Genomic DNA, 17704 nt, shown 5'->3' with positions numbered 1-17704 from the left:
AAGTGGGGGGGGGGGAGAGAGAAGACAGTTCCCTTGCATTGCCAATTGTATTTCTCCCTCCCCACATCCCAAATAATCCTACCACTTATTAATTTCTAGGGTTTCAGGGGAAGTCCCCCCTCACAAATCTATCACACTATGCATGGCACCAATTGTCTTCTTCTTGTTCCTTTCTCACTGCATCTTCCTAGCAATGTACCATTTGCCACCAAGTTCTGTTCAGGACTGGCACAGGACAGGGCAAACTGAGTAGTAACATCAGCGGAAGTACGTATGGGCCGCTTGGCCAGTGCCTCCCCACTGGAGAGGCAGTGTGGTGTAGTGGTGAGAGTGTCAGACTAAGACCTGGGAGACCGGGGTTCGAATCCCCACTCTGCCATGAAGGTCACTGAATGACCTTGAACCAGGTGACAGCCTCTCAGCCTAATATACCTCACAGGTTGTTGTGGGGATTAAATGGGTGAGGGGAGAACCACTTAAGCCACCTTGAACTCCTTGCGGGGAGGGGGGGGGAGGTGAAGTATAAATGCAATAAACGAATACTAATTAATATTCTGTGTCTGTGCAGCCGGATGCCTCCCAACTGCACCCTAACTGGAATCCTCCAAACTTTCCTCCCTTTTGCCTGCCTTGCATGTTTTGGGTGACCCCCCTATAGAAGATGCTCCAAATATTTATCCTGACAGCTCCCTTAGCCAGCCTGCAGTATTATTGACTGCATTGCAGGCACCCTCTCCCTCTTTTTTCACCCGATCGTCTTGCTGAGAGATTTTAATTAGATATATCTTGATCCTCTCTCTCCCCCCCCATCCCCATTTTTGCACAAGTCCTGGATCTCTCTTCAACCTCATTCCTTATATTCTTCCTTACTTTCAACCACTTGTGGTACATAGTTTGGCTGCTCTCTCTCTCTCTCTCTCTCTCTCTCTCTCAACGGTTGTTTTGTTTTTAAAAAATAAAATAAAAACCCTAATTCCCTGTTCTCCCTATTCAGGACTGTTGGCCATCCTTTCTTTTTCTTCTGCCCCCCTCCTTCTCTCCCCCCCCCAAGAGGTTTGGCTTCTCTTTTCCCTCTTACAGCCCTCCATTTGCTGCTGCCTCCCACCACCCTCCTCTTCCCCACCCAAGCTCCTGTCTTATTTTTCCTGGATTCCTGCCTACCTTGACTCAAACTTTTCATAGGAGGATTCAGTGCCTTTAGCAATCTGCCAGCTATAGCAAGAGGTATCTAAGGAGGGACAGGAGGAGTCTGGAAGTCTCTTTTCACAGCCAGTAGCAGCTCAACGTGGGCTGTTGCTTAAAATCTCTCACCCCCCACCCCTTCTCTCTTTTGATTTTTTTTCCCCTTCCAAAAAACCAACCTTGCTGCTGCTGCTGCTGCTTTCGCTGCCACTGCATGAAAGGAACCTGACGTACCAATAATTTTGATTTCTTCTTGGGAGGTTAATAAACCAGGGGGAGGGAAAAAAGATCTATCCACAAAACAAAAGCAGGAAATCTCATCTGGAGGCTGTGAAGGGGATCTACAAGGGATCGCCGGACGTTGTAACCTCTTTCTTAACACACAAGAATCCTTATTGCTCTGTTAGGTGTATGGGACTTAACTTCTTGAAGCACTGAATTTGTTGAAGGTAAGCACGAGCAATTTATTTTCCCTTTTTTTGCTGTTAAGTATTTCATTTTTAACCAAAGTGGGATGGGTTGGATGCTTTCCCCTAGAATCCCGAGGCAGTGTAGCTTTGAATGGCATATATGCTTGGAGCATTGAACAGGCTTGTAGACTTCCTGGAGGGCTTTTGCTGACCGCTGTCTGAAACACAATACTTGGCCAGATGAGCTGTCAGTCTGATTCAATGGATTATGCATGTCCAGGACCGCAAGAATATGGGGGTGTTTCGACGCCCAACTTGTTGTAAAAAGTTGCACCCCAGAAAAGTTTGCTCATGTCAGAGAAGCGTGTGCATGTGCGATGCCCATTGTTGCCAAGCAACCAAGAAAAAGATCAGACTCTGCCAGCAACTCAGTCTGTTGAAATTTCAAGGAAATAGATCTGTAGTCTGAAGAAGGGCATTGCCTAGTTTGCTTGGTAAAACAGTAATAATAACAGACTCTGCTTATAATGAAAATATAGCTGGTGCACAAGATGTAGAGTAGGGTTAGGGGTCAACCGCCCACCCCTCTCCCCAATAAATTATGCCAGCTGAATACAGACGGCACTTTAGTGGAAAATTTATTCTGCAAGCCTCTTGTTTTCCATCAGAAAAAGTTGCTGTCATTGTCCCTCCCTACCCCACCCCAGACAAATATCATGTTATTCTTATTTATACCATGCCATGATTATACTTACAGCACCTTGTAGAGTTACATGGAATAGCAGCATAGATGGGTCCCTGTCTGCAAGGAGCTTACAATCCACATAAATCAGAATGAGGGGGAAATGAGGAGAGAATGAATGCTGACAAGTGTAACCAGTGCTTCTGAAATCCATTCATAAAGCAGGATTCAACAATTTGTTTTCGATTGTGAAACAACAGCATTTGTACATCTCCCCTCTTTTCACATCTTCAGCTTGCCTCAGGAAATCAGCCTCGCGAAATTTGCTTCCGTGGCTTTGGCTAAATTCAGTGAGAACAAATTGTATCCAGTCTATTTTTGCTCTGTGTTAGTTCATTCAGATGTGTTCATTCATTAATCTGTTCTCCCTTGTCTCATCATTCTGTAATTTTTATTTTTTTAAAAAAAACACAACAATACAGAAACAAATGTGCATTTTGTATATGTTTTATTTCCAAAAAGCACTTTATATACAGTTTGAATTTTTGGGATTTTTTTGAGCCGAGAATTGTATAACAAAATTCAGAGAAATGTGAAAAGCACATGACAACTATATTCTAATATGCCTATTAGTTTAGGAAGTCCACATCAGAACAGTTCGCTTAAAAATGTAGACCAAGTTAAAGCTTCAAGCATTTATATATGGAATAGCAGTACACAACGACTATGGGGTGAATTTACCATAGCCCGGCCTAAATTTAGAATTGGGCTGCAACCCTAACCATATCTACACAAGAGGAGTAAATCCTATTGAAATCAATGGGGTTTACTCCCCGTTTAAGTGGTTTTAGGACTACAGCCTCATTTTATCACATAGGCACTTCTCACTCTTTCTTCTTTGGAGTTGTGAGTGGCGCGCATGGACTCTTCCTAATTTTCCCTCACAACAACTCTGTGAGGTAGGCCAGCCTGAGAGATAGGGATTGGTCCATTGTCATCAAGTGAGTTTCGTGGCTCAGAGCCCATGTCCTCAGCCCACCTCCCAAGCCCACACTTGCTGCCTTGGTCAATCGTGACTCATAAAGCAAAGCACTGATACCAAACAGCAAAATTATAGATTCGCTAATAATGTATTTGCAAACCGTTCTGCAAAACTGGAAATTACAGAGCTCACTGCCGTTGAGCAAGATTCAAAAATCGCTGTGCTGCAAAACCAAGAATTATCGGATGTGTTTGTACTTTCATGTCACCTCCCGGTATAAGCTGTCTGTGACTTCCATTACATGTAAGGGTGATTGTGTAGTTAAAGAGGCTGTAATTACCATAGGACTGGGTGGCTGGTGAGCTGAGCACTAGTACAAATGATGGATGAATGGCTGCAGGAAAGGAGGGGGGGGAGTATGTTTGTCCTACATTCTAAAATAAAACTTTTTTAAAAAAATCAATAGGCTTGGGCAGCTAACAGGGATTTGTTGCTGTTGAAATATGGTTTGTTGCAAGGTCTACAGTGACTTGGCATTCTTCTAAAGTCCAGGGATCCTGCTTAGAATCTCTAAATACCCGCCTTCCTTTTGAATGAATGCACAGAAAGTGCAATTTTTCCAAGCTGCGGTTTCACGTTGAAAAGAAAGTGTCGTTTCTACATGGAGATTGCTTTTCTTCTTCTTCTTTCAACCCCTTCATTACTCATGGAAACTTGCATTTTCAACCTGATGCCAAAACCTCACATTCCCCCCCCCCGCCGCCCTATCCAGTTAGAAAGTTTCTTTTCTCTATGGCTCTATTAGTCTTATTTATTTTTGCGGGGGGGGGGGGACTTCTTAGACTTCTTCCAACAGCGGGTGGGTAAACACTCAGAAGGCACATAATCTGTTTTTTTTTTAATGGTTAAAGCAAATTGCTCCCTTCTACAAGTCAGTCCAAATTGACTGTGTAAATTGTAAAGACGAGCAGGAAAAGTTATGAGGTGCTTTTTAAAAAGCAATCGTTAAAACCACCAGCATTGTCCACTAGTGCTTTGGAACTATTATTGGGAGAGTAACAGTAGGGCCGTCTCATCCATAGGGGCTAGTGGCGCTGCGTGCCAGGGCGCCGGCCCCCCCAGGGGCGCCCCCGTGAGCCCGTCGGCATACTGGCCGCCCCCCTCCCCAACCCACCACTGCCCCCACGGGCGGGCTGGCGGCCAAGTGCTCACACGCTGCCAGCGCAGCCGCTACTGCCCATACCGCTCCCGGGCGGGCTGCGAGCTGGCCGCCCTCGCCTCCCGTCCTGGGAGCACTGGAAGGGCACGCAGAGCCCCGCGCCGCTCCAGCGCCACGCCCCTCATCCGCTGCTCGCCCACCCCCCCTCCCCACTGTCAGGGGCGGCAAGCATGGGAGGGAGGCGGCGGAGAGGCGGCACACCGGGGGCGCAGGAGGGATCGCCGCGCCACGGTGGCCGATCTCCCTAAGACGGCCCTGAGTAACAGCAATTTAGCCAAATGGTGTTACTTACTAGGAAAATGTATATCACTGAGATGGGGAGGGACCCTTATGTTATTTGGACCCCTGTGCACATAGATTGAATTCCCCCTCCCCACTGTCAGGTTTGTCTTAATAGATATGAGGCAACTCTGTGGCAGTAGAGGCAGGTCCCACCGCTATCGCGACGTTGTCCCGAAAAGCCTGGGAGAAAATGCAGTGAAGAACCTTGAGGAACCTGTTAAAATTAACCAACACAGTTACCTTTCTAGGAGTATACAATAGCCATTTGTATCTGTGGGAGAAAAGTCATAGTCTGTGCTAATAAATTTCACCGGGATGCATTTAAGAAGAGAGGCAGTGTGGAGCAGTGGTTAGAGTGCCAGACTAGACAGTGCCATGTCAGATCCCTTCTCAGACATGAAGCTCACTGGGTGACCTTGGGCCAGTCACTATCTCTCAGCCTAACTTACGTCACAGAATCGTTGTGAAGATAAAACAGGGGTGCGATGACAATATTTACCCTGCCTTGGGGTCCTTACAGGAAAGGCAGGGTATAAATAAAATGGGTTGAAGACTTAAAAGTTGATCCGCTACTTCAGTGACCATAAAGCCTTGGGGGGATAATGCACCTGCCTCAAAAGAGCAATGAAAAAGATATTCACCAGTGTCACTGAGGTAGGATATTGTTCCTTACTACAGAGGACCAGCATAAGTTGTGAGTCTTTTGACAGGCTCTTTTGAAATTGGTCAATACGACCAAAGAAGAAGAAGTCATGGGTCATGTACATGGGGCTAAACTTTATTTCACAAAGAGATTGGATGAGTACAAAATAAGGACCTAGTTTTTGGCCTTGTTGGGTCACACAACCCAGCCAATACGCAGCATCAGATTCTTAAAGAAAAATGAATTGTTTTTGTTACATACAAGAACATGTAGACACTGGGGGGGGGGGGATCACACAGGTTAGTAAAAGAAGGCTTAGTCACACCTCCATTTCCCCTGCCATTTCCCCCCCAGGAATACTCATGGTATAGCACTGAATCAGAACAAATGGCAATCAGTTTTTCGACGGATTGCTGTTAGTTCTGATTTAGCGCTAAGGAGTGCGTTTTCTGGGGGAAAGCAGCACAGCAAAGGCAAAACCACTCAGACCTTTGCTTAGAAAACATGGGAAAAGCAGAAAAGCACCCAGACCTGTGCTTTCTAGGCATGAGACAAGTGGAATCATGGGCAAGCCCAAAGAAATGGTAATACAGTCGTGGAATAAAATAGTAACAATAAACCAGTGTACCAAATTTCACTTTTGCTTCATTGAAGCATCATATTCTGGTGAAAACAGTACACTGCAGACTTTGCAATGGCCCTGCCAGATCTCTTCCTATGCCTTACCCTGGTTTTTCTCATTTTCCAAATTTCCAATCTCCTAATTTATATTGGCTCCTCCCACATTTTGCCCTCGCTCTGCCCCCTGATGCAACAATCCTTCAGGCTCTGAACCTAGACCTTTGGCTTGGCATTTCCCTTCCTGGATCCACCCACTAGATCCACCCCTTGGTCTCTCCTCAAGACCCCACCCCCTTCACTGCCCCTGCTTTGCACCCTCCTTGACTTGTGCCCTGGTGAAATGTATCCTTGAACTCTAATAATGCTTCTTGTCTAGGCAGAGGGTAGGGGCAGGGAGTGCTTTTTCTGGTGGTACAAACAATATGCAGTACAATCATCTGGGGGGGGTAGGGAAGGAGATGGGGGGCCCTCAGACCCCATCAGAGCATGACACCTCCTTCCCCAAGCCTGGGAAGTGTTTGCTCAGCTTAGAGGAGGAGGCACGATACTCTGACAGGATCCTGGAGCCCTGCTGCCTCCTTCCCAAGCCTGGCAGGGAAGGCCTCTTCACCTGGGCGGCAGGTTCCCGGCAGGTGGGCAGGCAGGCAGGGGAGTGTCAAGCAGCTAACCCGCCTTCACCATCCAGCCTTGGCATCAGGCCACGCCCCTCCCACATGCGCTGGCCTCTCCCCCTGCTTGCTGGTGAGCACTGGCCCATTTTTCTAGAAAAAGCCCCCACTGGGGACAGGTGTGTGTGTAGAAACTAAGTAAAGGTAAAGGGACCCCTGACCAATAGGTCCAGTCATGGACGACTGTGGGGTTGCGGCGCTCATCTCGCTTTATTGGCCGAGGGAGCTTTTGGGTCATTTGACCAGCATGACTAAGCCGCTTCCGGTGAACCAAAGCAGCGCATGGAAATGCCATTTACCTTCCCGCCAGAGCGGTACCTATTTATCTACTTGCACTTTGACGTGCTTTCGAACTGCTCGGTTGGCAGGAGCAGGGACTGAGCAATGGGAGCTCACTCCGTCGCGGGGATTCGAACCGCCAACCTTCTGATCGGCAAGCCCTAGGCTCTGTGGTTTAACCCACAGCGCCACCCACGTCCCTTCTAGACTACTGTATATACTAGAAACTAGACTACTGTATAAAGGTAAAAATTTGCTTTCATTGCTCTGCTCACTTTTGCCTCTGGCCCAGTGTCCACCTCTGGCATGTGGTCCCCAGAAGGTTGCGCAGATGGTAATGTGGCCCTCAGGCTGAAAAAGGATCTCTGTCCCTGTCTTACAGAGACTGCTGGGAGGTGTAGAAACGCAGGAGTATCTATAAAGAGAATACACTACATTAGATCAAAACAGCAGTAAACCTAAGCCCACTCTTACATTATTATCTTTCTAAAATGCATATTTATATAAATGAACTAGATCCTTCAAATCCTACTTAATCTGGACTTTAAATCTGGAAGGTCACCAAACAGCTCGTGCACTCAATAGCTGTCTTGCCTGGAGTAGGTTTGACAGAGAAGTGTTGCCTCTGCTTCCCCTATCTCCTTGCTCCTGTTGCCACGGGATGCTTCAGCAGTTGTAGTTCAATCAGAATCCTGATGAGGAACCTCTGCATCTCCATACTCAAGCTGCTACCCGAGGTGGGACCTTTCACAGATGTTCAACATTCCTAATTACAATGCTCCCATTTTCAGGGTTCATATGCTCAAAGGAAGCATGCTGTCTGCTCCTAAGAATCACACAGTGCTCATGTCTACAGGATGGCTGAAATTTATCACCTGCAATATTGCTAGCAATGTTGACCAGGTGTGGGGGACCTGAACTACATCTCCCATTGGCCCTAGCAAGCATGGTCAATGGCCAGTGGAGATAGGAGTTGTAGTTCACCAATGTCTGAAGTGCCAATGGTTCCCCAAAATGGAAGCAGGTCGACAACTCTGATGCTGTGTCCTTTAGCCCTATTTTGCATCACTGTATTATTTCACCTTGTTCTGGTTCTGCTGGTGAGCCCAGGAAGTTTGGTGTATGGATGGGCACATCTGTCAATTTGGCTAACCTCTCAGTTTTTCATTTTTCCAGTCTTCCATTCTCTGCATCAGTGTGTGATTGATTGATTGATTGATTGATTGATGAAAGGCCTCGTGAAATTGATTGGCATTTTGGTGCAAATTTCTCCTAATGCATACCTTTTTCCCCTTTGCAATTTTGCAAGGCAGTTTCCCTTGGTTGATATATTTTTGCACGGTTGTTGTTGTTGTTGTTGTTGTTGTTTTACTAATATATGCATTTACATGCATGCTTTACTTGGCTGGAGAACTGCACTGCAAAAATCTGGAGAAGTGCCAGCTTCACAGGATGTCTGTGCTTCGATTTGTGTGTTGTTTTAGAAAGTGCAGATTAGGTAGTTACAGGTAGGTAGCCGTGTTGGTCTGCCATAGTCAAAACAAAATAAAATAAAAAATTCCTTCCAGTAGCACCTTAGAGACCAACTAAGTTTGTTCTTGGTATGAGCTTTCGTGTGTATGCACCCTTCTTTAGATACACTGAAACGGAAGTCACCAGACCCTTAAATATAGTGAGGGAGTGGGGAGGGTGGTGGGAATTGGTGATCAGCTAATAGGTGTGGATCAGGTAGGTTTGCCTTCAAATGAAAACTTAATCAAATTTCACCCTGACCCTAGTTTGGTATGAATCTGACAAGAAAAAATGCAATCTAGGAAATGTCTCCTCTGAAACTCTGCATGAAGTAGGTCAATAGGCCATTAAGATCTTTAATACTGGTAATTCTATTTTCCAGTTCCGCCCTTCACAGTGAGCTGCTTGCAGGGTTTTCTTCAAATAGCGAAGGAACACCCAACCCAGATCCAGTCCCAAATCAATTGGGGGCATGGGGCAAATGTTCAATTGGGGTTTTGAGAAGGGGAAGGAGATGTTCTACCTCCTTCCTTGCAGGGAACGTGCTTGTGAATGAGCACCTGCATCCTGCAGGATTGAATTCTTTGCTCACCAGCTAGCGAATGGAGGATTCAGTCCTGCTGGGGTCTGCTTTTCCAGCCCGTTCCCTGTGGTGGAACATGCTGGGGCTGCCTGCCTCTCATTCCTGCTTGACATTCTGCCTCTTGACAGCCCCAAATCACTCTGGGCACTGGTGGAGGAACAGGGGTGCGGGGGGAGCGCACCACCCCCGGCGGCACGATCCTGATGGGGTGCCCCCAGGACACACAACAAACCCCTGCAGGCAGCATGCCACGCCCCGGGGACACTCGCCAGCCATGTCCCTGCCTGCTCTCCGCCCCCCACTAGAGCTTGAAGCTCCGCCACTGACTGGGTAGTCCAATGTGGGGTGATTTGAGGCTGTTTCCACCCAACTCGGGAAAAGCCCAGAGCCCCCTATTTGAGCCAGATTCAGTTCAAGATTCGGGATTTGGCCAAATCCGGTATACAGCCCTAATCATCAATGACTGTGCGCACAAAGGTTTGGAGTACATATCCCACAGCATCAATGCCTAGCTTGGTCCAAGGATGGTGACTGAAGAGGTCATTATGATTGATCATCATGTGAAGGTTGGGTCCATCCGTACGCAGCACGTTCCTGTTATAGCATTCCAAATCAGAACCCATATTTGGCCAATAAAACTTTGCACATAGGAGTTGTTTGGTCCACAGAACCCCTTGATGCATCTTATCATTAGCCACTTTTAATGAATTGCATATCTTAGATTCAAGTATAGCAACTGCAGCAGGCATAACAACCTGCTCGCCTCTTGACAGAACATCCTCATGGACAGAAATTTTGCCAGAGGCAAAATTGGTTATTTAAAAAGATATATGCACCAACAAAAATAATAATAATCCTCCAAGCAGTTTACATGCTTGGAACAGTGCAATTAGGTGGGCACTGTCTGTGTGATCAGTTGCCAGATTGAATAATATGCTTAAACACAGCAAGAAATACACCCTACTGATATCTTTTTTCCAAAAGATAGTGCCTTGAACCACAAAATACACATGTTGACAACCTTAACAAGGAGTTTCACCCCATTTCAGAGAGTTGTAAGACGTAATAATAAAAGCAGTTGTGTTGGGCTTCCTAAAACTGTGTTTGATAGTACAAGCATAGTGTTGTCATCTCCCAGTGAGATGCCGAACACAAGATAGTAAGACATTGTTTTTAGTTGGTTGAAGCAGGTGTATGAGTACTTTGTGATCAGTCAACAACACAAAATGGTGTCCCTCAGAAGCAAGTATGTTTTCTGAACCGTACATGCCACAGCGTATTATGTTCATTCTGTGAATACTGCTTCTCTGGAGTAGAGAAGGGAGCAGCTGGCATTTACCACAGGTTTCCAAGATTCAGCTGCTTAGGTCTGCAGCAAAATGACTCTTAGTCCAACAGCACTGTCCCTCAGTGTTTGGAACATGAAGGTTATAATAGACAAGACAATGGTCCTAGGTTAATGCAATTTTCAGGTGCTGAAAAGGTGGCACTGCCACTGTAGAACAGTTCAAGAAAAGCCCATTTTAGGACAGAAAGTGGTTCTGAGATACCTACTTAATTGGAGGGGGGGGAGGAGAGAGAGAGTCAGAAATTTCCAGGAAGGAACACAGAAATTTCAGATTCTTAGGTTTTTGAGTCTTTAAGGCAGCTTCCACTTTGTTGTGTCTGGCTTGATGCTATCTCCTGAAACAACATGTCCTGATATCACAACTTCTTCAAGACAAAAGTAACATTTGTTTTTGTTTAATTTTAGTCCTCTTTCCTGCAACTTCTCAAAAACTGCCTGGAATCTGTCAAAGAGTTTTTCAGTATTTGCTGCATACACAACGCTATCATCCATATGCCAGACTATACTGTCAAGACTGCCCAAAAGATAGAATCCACAGCCTTTTGATAAGCTTCTGAGGCACTGAAAAGTCCAAGGGAAGTTTACAAAATCTGTAACAACCTGAGTGCGTAACAAAAGTTGTCAAATGCTTGGACTCTGGTGCAAATTCCACTTGCCAGAATTCTTTGGTGGCATCCAGCTTGGCAAATTTTCTTGCACAGTGTACAAAATAGTGTTTCTTGCCAGTACAGGTTGGTGCTCCTACACTACTGCTCTTAAATCAGGCATAGGCAAACTCGGCCCTCCAAATGTTTTGGGACTACAACTCCCATCACCCCTAGCTAACAGGACCAGTGGTCAGGGATGATGGGAGTTGTAGTCCCAAAACATATGGAGGGCCGAGTTTGCCTATGCCTGTCTTAAATCAACACAAACTCTAATTTCACTGGTGCATTTTTTGACATGCTCAACATCAGATCACTACCTTCATGCGCTTCTATAACGTCTTTCTCCAACATCTTGTCCAATTCATCATTCACAATTTCTAGCAGGGGATATGAAATGGGTCTTAGATTCTCAGCAACAGACATAACAGTCTCATCTACTGTAATTTCATAAGAATACCCTCTGCTCTGCCCCATACCTTTAAACTAAGGGTGGGGGATCTCTGGTCCACAGGCCAAATTAGACCCAATCATATCTGTCAACTTTCCCTTTTTTTGCGGGAAATCCCCTTATTCCAGCGCTGTTTCCCATTGCATAAAAAGGAAAGTTGACAGCTATGGCCATTTCCCAATGCAAAAAAAGGAAGGTTGACAGCTCTGGACCCAATAAGGGCCTCAATTTGACATGTGAGGCCATTTCCCCCAAACCCTCTCCCACACCTGATGTCATATATGATGTCAGGTGTGAGGCAGGGAGAGGCTCAGCTGGATTGGCTGTTTGATTGAGTTATTTATGGGAATACTATACCTGAAGTCATAGCCTATCTAAGCGGGGACTTCAAGCTTCAGCTGACCAGCCTTTTGTGATGTTATGGAGTCCAAACAATCATCACCTAACATCGTTTTGCCACACCCACCTATCAACTTTGGCTCATGAAGGGTAAGGGAGATCAGAATCTGGCCCACTGGCTGAATCAGATCCCTCACCCCTGCTTTAAACAGACCTATAGATGTTCCAGCAGGTTATTAGACTGAGATCTACAGCATTCTCTTAATAAATACATTTTTGTATGCGGTTATGACTTTAAATGCAAACCACATTTAATTTCTCCCCCATCCTGAGTGGCAGCCAAGATTATCAGAGCTTGTCTGATTTGTATCCTGGGGTGCAGCATCCCTCGTGATTGCTACATTGCTGAGTGACACAATTAATGGACATATCTGCAGTCATCACACATAGCAGCCATTAAAGGGTAAAGGGACCCCTGATCATTAGGTCCAGTCGCGGACGACTGGGGTTGCGGCGCTCATCTCGCTTTACTGGCCGAGGGAGCCGGCGTACAGCTTCCAGGTCATGTGGCCAGCATGATTAAGCCACTTCTGGTGAACCGTTTATCTTCCCGCCGGAGCGGTACCTAGTTATCTACTTGCACTTTTTTTGGCGTGCTCTCGAACTGCTAGGTTGGCAGGAGCTGGGACTGAGCAACGGGAGCTGACCCTGTCGTGGGGATTCGAACTGCTAACCTTCTGATTGGCAAGCCCTAGGATCTGTGGTTTAGACCACAGTGCCATTAGGCAACTTTATTCTTGAACCCTTTCATACAACCTGGCCATAGTAATTGCCTTCTCTGGTGGCTGTTCATCCTGCTGTAGATATTTATAATGTAATGTTTTGTGGATGCATTTTCCCAGCACCTGATTCCTAAATCATATAAGCATCCAATTCTCTCTGCTACCATGATTTAGCTAGTTATCATAGGCATATATAGATTCACCCAGAGCTTTATTAGGTGTCCAAATTTAAATATTTCAACCACAACATTTGTCTAGTGAAATACTTACTGAGGCAGTAGATTGTGCAAATTGTAGGCGGGAGAAGTTTGGTGGTGCTTTTATAAAATGTCAAAGAGCCCATTGATAACTTATACTCACTATATAGTCATATAGGATATAGTCATTAGATTCTGGAGCAGTATGACCTCAGTGAGCCATGAGGACACAGTGTTCCTGAATTCCAGCTTTGTCACCAAGTTGTAGTGTCTCTTTGAGGTTTCTCTAACAATGACATGCATCCTAAGACCACATGCAGGGAACTTTTGGCCTTCCAGATGTTGCTGAACTACACCTCCCATCAGCCCCAACAAGCGTGGCCAATGGCCATGGATGATGGGATTTGTAGTTGAGCAACATCTGGAAGGCCAAAAGTCCCCCCTTGGCCATGCTTCTTGGTGCTGATGGGAGATGTAGTTCAACAACATCTGGAGGACTATAGGTTTCTCACTGCTTCCTTAGACAGTGCATTGTTTTGACATTTTTATTCCAGTAATGCTTCTTCTAATCTCTAGCCCTTTTGTAGCTGCTACCACCACCTGTTCCCTCCTTCCTTTTACTTCTTGTGTCCCTTATAGCATCAGTGGGGAACCTCCAACCCTTGGCCGTAGTTAGACCCACAAGGCCTTTGACTACAAGGCTATTTGGGGCAAACTACACCCTCCTGTCAGTCACCTGATCTCAGATGACATCAGCTGTGAAGAACCATTACCTCCAATTTAAGCACTAAGTGTTAACTTTGGAGATAAGGGGCGGTGCCCAATGTTCTCTGCTTGCTAGAGCAAAGGCTCTTGAGCTAGCAGATGAATGAGTTTTGATGCTGCACAACAGAGGAATCCAATGCAGCAGTTGTACTAGTAGACACTTGTGGTGTAACAGAATCTATTGCACAACAGAGCTACGAGCAAACTGCTTATGCGTTCTCTTGTGCAACTAATGTTCTGCTGGCACCAAAGCATTTTGCCAAAAGAACAAGTCAAAGTCACTTAGCACTACATTAGATACAACCCAGTGGGTCTTTGATCTTAGAACTTAGCACCAGAGTGCTAAGATCAATAACCTTCTGTTATTTGTGTCACTCACACCAAGATTGGCTTCCTCATTATACATTGCTGAAGGTTCTCCCCACCTGCTGTATGCTTTTTGGTTTACTCCTCAATAGCCTCTCCCATTTATTTCAAAGCCAATAGGGTGTTAAGGAAACATATATTTGAATAAGGTTGGCCATTCAGAACATACCTCACTAGCTTCAGTGTGTGAAATAACATGATGCCCATAACATGGTGCTCTAGTGTGCATGCACACACATTCACACATGCATGGATACTAGAGTCAACACACATACATTACCCAATCAAGCATTTAAACTCTAGAGCAGAGGTGCAGAACTGGGTCTGCCCAGCCAGTCAAAAACTTATCTTCCCCCACTCACTGTGGGCCAAGTTGAATAGGTTGCCATTTTCTGTCCATGTGGTTTGAAATCAAACCAGGTGGACAGAGGCACAACATTGCAATTCGCAAGTCCCACAGATCAGGTGATCATAGGTTATTAGGAAGCCCTGGGCACAGCACTTTAGAAGCCACAATGATCACCTGATTGGTGGGTAGGGATGGAGGAAAAGATTAGATTCAGTACACATTTAAAGCCAACTCTGTCAAATTCACACCATGCAAACCAAAACACAGTGATCCTTCAAAATTCGCACTGACCCGAATTTTGTAATGCAGTTCTTCACCCAACCAATGTTTACCAAAAAAAAATGCTTATATTAGGGGGAAGTGTGCATAAAAATGAAGATAAGTGTGGAAATGAAATACAAAAATGCATTAGGGGAAATTGTGTCGCAGAAAATGTGTGCGTTAGTCAAAACAGCATATAGGAATGTGGTTTTTTGGAGAAATTCACACTAAAATGCTGGTGAATCTTCATGAGGAATTATTATTTTTTAATTGCTAATTGATGTGAAAGTGTGGAAAACTGATTTTAACATCGGAAAAATTAGAAACTGACAGATCCTTCTAGCCTTATTGAAGGGGCTTGAAACACACTGTGTATGGGCCTTACATAGGTATTGGCAGGTGCTGTTCATCAGTGGTGTCTACAAACCCTCTTTCAGCCCTTTTCCTGTCCCACACCTGGCATCAGGTATAGGGCATGTGGGCCTGGCTTAGCCAATATGGTCTAAGTAGGCATGTGGATCAGAGGTTCCCCACAGCTGCTCTGAAGAAAAGTAACTTATAGGAAGCTGCCTCCTACTGAGTCAGGCCATTAGTCTACCTAGCTGAGTATTGTCTAGTGACGGACAGTGGCTCTCCAAGTTTCAGGGAGGGTTCTTTCCTAACCCTAACCAGAGATGCTAGGGATTGAACCTGGGACTGTTTGCATGCAAAGCAGATACTCTGCCGCTGAAATGCAAGAAACTCATATTCGCAAGGCTAACCAGTTTTGTGATAACAGCCAAAACAAGAGCAGTGATTTGATCAAAGTATGTTATATAAAGCAGTAGGTATAAGGTGGGAATAAAAACAGCATGGAAGTGAGGGTGGGAAGTCAACATTTCCCAGGAAAAAAACATATATTGAAATATAAGTAAAACCTGTGAATGAATATATATATATATATATATATATATATATATATATATATATATATCCAAAACAGGAACAATGGCTTACTAGAAAATTGACTGGAAAAAGAAGCATGTACAGTATAGCTCTAGTCAGGCATTCAGAGAATGCATGCAACAAAGTGTAAACAAGGTATTGTGAGAGTGTGTGCCAGCCCCACTCCAACATCCCTGTTCCCACTGATAAGGGGCCGCCCCAATACATTTTGGAACTTGAGGGGGAATCCTATAATGGTGCCCACTTCCCACCAGGAAAGAAGGGGTCAGGGAAGATCTCTACATCAGGAATTGGGTGTTGGGGGAGATCAACATTGGTATCTGCTGCCCCATAGACCCTGCTGTCTGAGGCAGTGATGTCACCTTGCCTCATGTGTGGGCCGGTCCTGCCACAACCTTCTTGCATTTAGTGGGGCAGTCTGAAAGCGAGGTTCTTCTTGGCACGTTCAGGTGGCCAAACGAAGAATACCCTGCTGCAATCAGGACCCAGATTGTGGAGAGAGTTCTAAGCTAGTTCACCCAAACACATGAAGAAAGTTCCTTCAGACCTAACACCTTGAGGTGCATAATTCAGAGGCAGAGCCATCAATGTACATGAGACTTTCCAGTGGTATAAACCAAAGCACCAGTCCCTGCCCCCATGCTCAATCTGACACTCTCCAGTTGTTTTGAATGGCTCAGCTACCCACCGCCCCTGACAATTGTCCATCCTGCTTTGGAGATGTAATCCAAAGCATTGAGAAGATACCAAGTTAGGGGGGAGGGCTGGTCAAAACAGTGGGAGAGGGGGAAAACCCCCCACAAAGTGATGTGGTTACTACCACTCTAGGTTTCTCTGCTTCTCAGTGGGGGCTGGGGCAGAAGGATGAGAGCCCCAGAGCCAAGAACAGGCAGAGCCAACTTACTCTAGAATCATAGAAGTGTAGCATTGGAAGGGACCACGGGGATCTCTGATAGTTCTACAAGGGGCAATGCTGAAACGAAGGAGGAGGACTGGTTGTAAGTAGGAAAGCAGGCATGTGCAGGCTGGCTGAGGAGGGGACAAGGCAGGTGAGCCAGTGCCCCCTTTGCTCTCATGCAACTGCCTCTACTGTCTGTTCCTATATCCCATTCCTCTCTTCCCCCATTTTTTTTCATGCCCCTGTGATCTCCCAGCCTCATATTATTTCAAATCCTGGGGAAACCCAAATGCCGCTGGGTAAACCCAAGCAAACCATTTGCATTTATCCCGGCCTCTATTATTTGCCTGTTTCATGGGAGCCATACAATGTAGGTTTCCTTGGTGCAATGGTGTGTGTGTGTGTGTGTGTGTGTGTGTGTGTGTGTGTGTGTTTTATTATTGGCACAGTCCTGCCTAGATTTCTTGAGAAGAGGCACATTTGTATGCAGCCACCGTCAGCTTCTCAAGTGCCTCCATACCATTTCCAAAATCAACAGGAGCTTTCATAGGCTATGAATGAGACATCTTTTCTGTCCTGGTGCTCTAACCTGCCCGTTCCCTTCCCCTTGTTGCATTGCAGAAAGGTGCCTGGCCACCGCAAGGTGCCACCGTCCCCAAAATCGGTCGCCTCCCTCTCCCCCCTCCTCCTCCCTCCAGTCCCTCCACCAATCAGCTCCCGTGCCCCAGACAAACCAGTCACTGTGTGTGTGTACCCTTCGCGGCCAGCTTCTCAGCAAGCAGCAACAAAAGCTGTGTTCATTGCAAGGCCTGGACCACATACAGTGCCAGCTTTCGGCCTCTGCAGAGCAGCTCTGAACATTCAAGGTCCTTTAAAAAGACCAAGAGTTGGGGCCGGAGCAGGGGGTGAGGGGAGAGGGGGGGAGGGAGAGAGAAGGTGGAATGAGAAAGAGAGTTGTTATATATTAAATTAACTTGAGCACCATGTAACAACGGAAACTGCACAGTTTGCTTTTTAAGAACTCACTGCCTCCTTGTGCGAGAGCAGAACAGATCGCCCTGTGTGTGTACCAGCCTGAAGTTCTTCGATCTTCCATCCATCTGTGTGTACAAGGGGGAGTGGGTGTGAGTGACCGCCTCTGCCTTCCCCTCTCAATGGGCTTACAGTGTAAGATGTATAGAAGCTTTTTTGTTGGGTTCAGGAATAGATGGGCCTTTTTATTTTATAATGGGAACTATCCACCTCTCTCTGAATATATATATATGTACACACACACACACATTGGTGCAATACATA

At 45.8% G+C, this 17704-nt stretch overlaps 1 protein-coding gene across 6 annotated transcripts in view; it reads left to right on the top strand.

Annotated features, from left to right (window-relative positions):
* Positions 1–1205: 1205 nt before the first annotated feature.
* ACAN (aggrecan) overlaps positions 1206–17704 on the top strand; it is an 81993-nt gene continuing 65494 nt past the window's right edge. For 5 of the 6 annotated variants that reach the window (XM_033167359.1, XM_033167362.1, XM_033167363.1 and 2 more), the window contains exon 1: positions 1206–1631. The gene's annotated coding sequence lies outside the window, so the exon portion shown is untranslated. The remainder of the gene's footprint in view (positions 1632–17704) is intronic. The other variant, XM_033167364.1, reaches the window with a different exon arrangement.

This window comes from Lacerta agilis, chromosome 13 (assembly GCF_009819535.1).
Source record: "Lacerta agilis isolate rLacAgi1 chromosome 13, rLacAgi1.pri, whole genome shotgun sequence".
NCBI classification, from domain to species: Eukaryota; Metazoa; Chordata; class Lepidosauria; order Squamata; family Lacertidae; genus Lacerta; species Lacerta agilis.
Note: the sequence above shows the minus strand (reverse complement) of the source record. Positions and strands in the feature narration are given on the sequence as shown.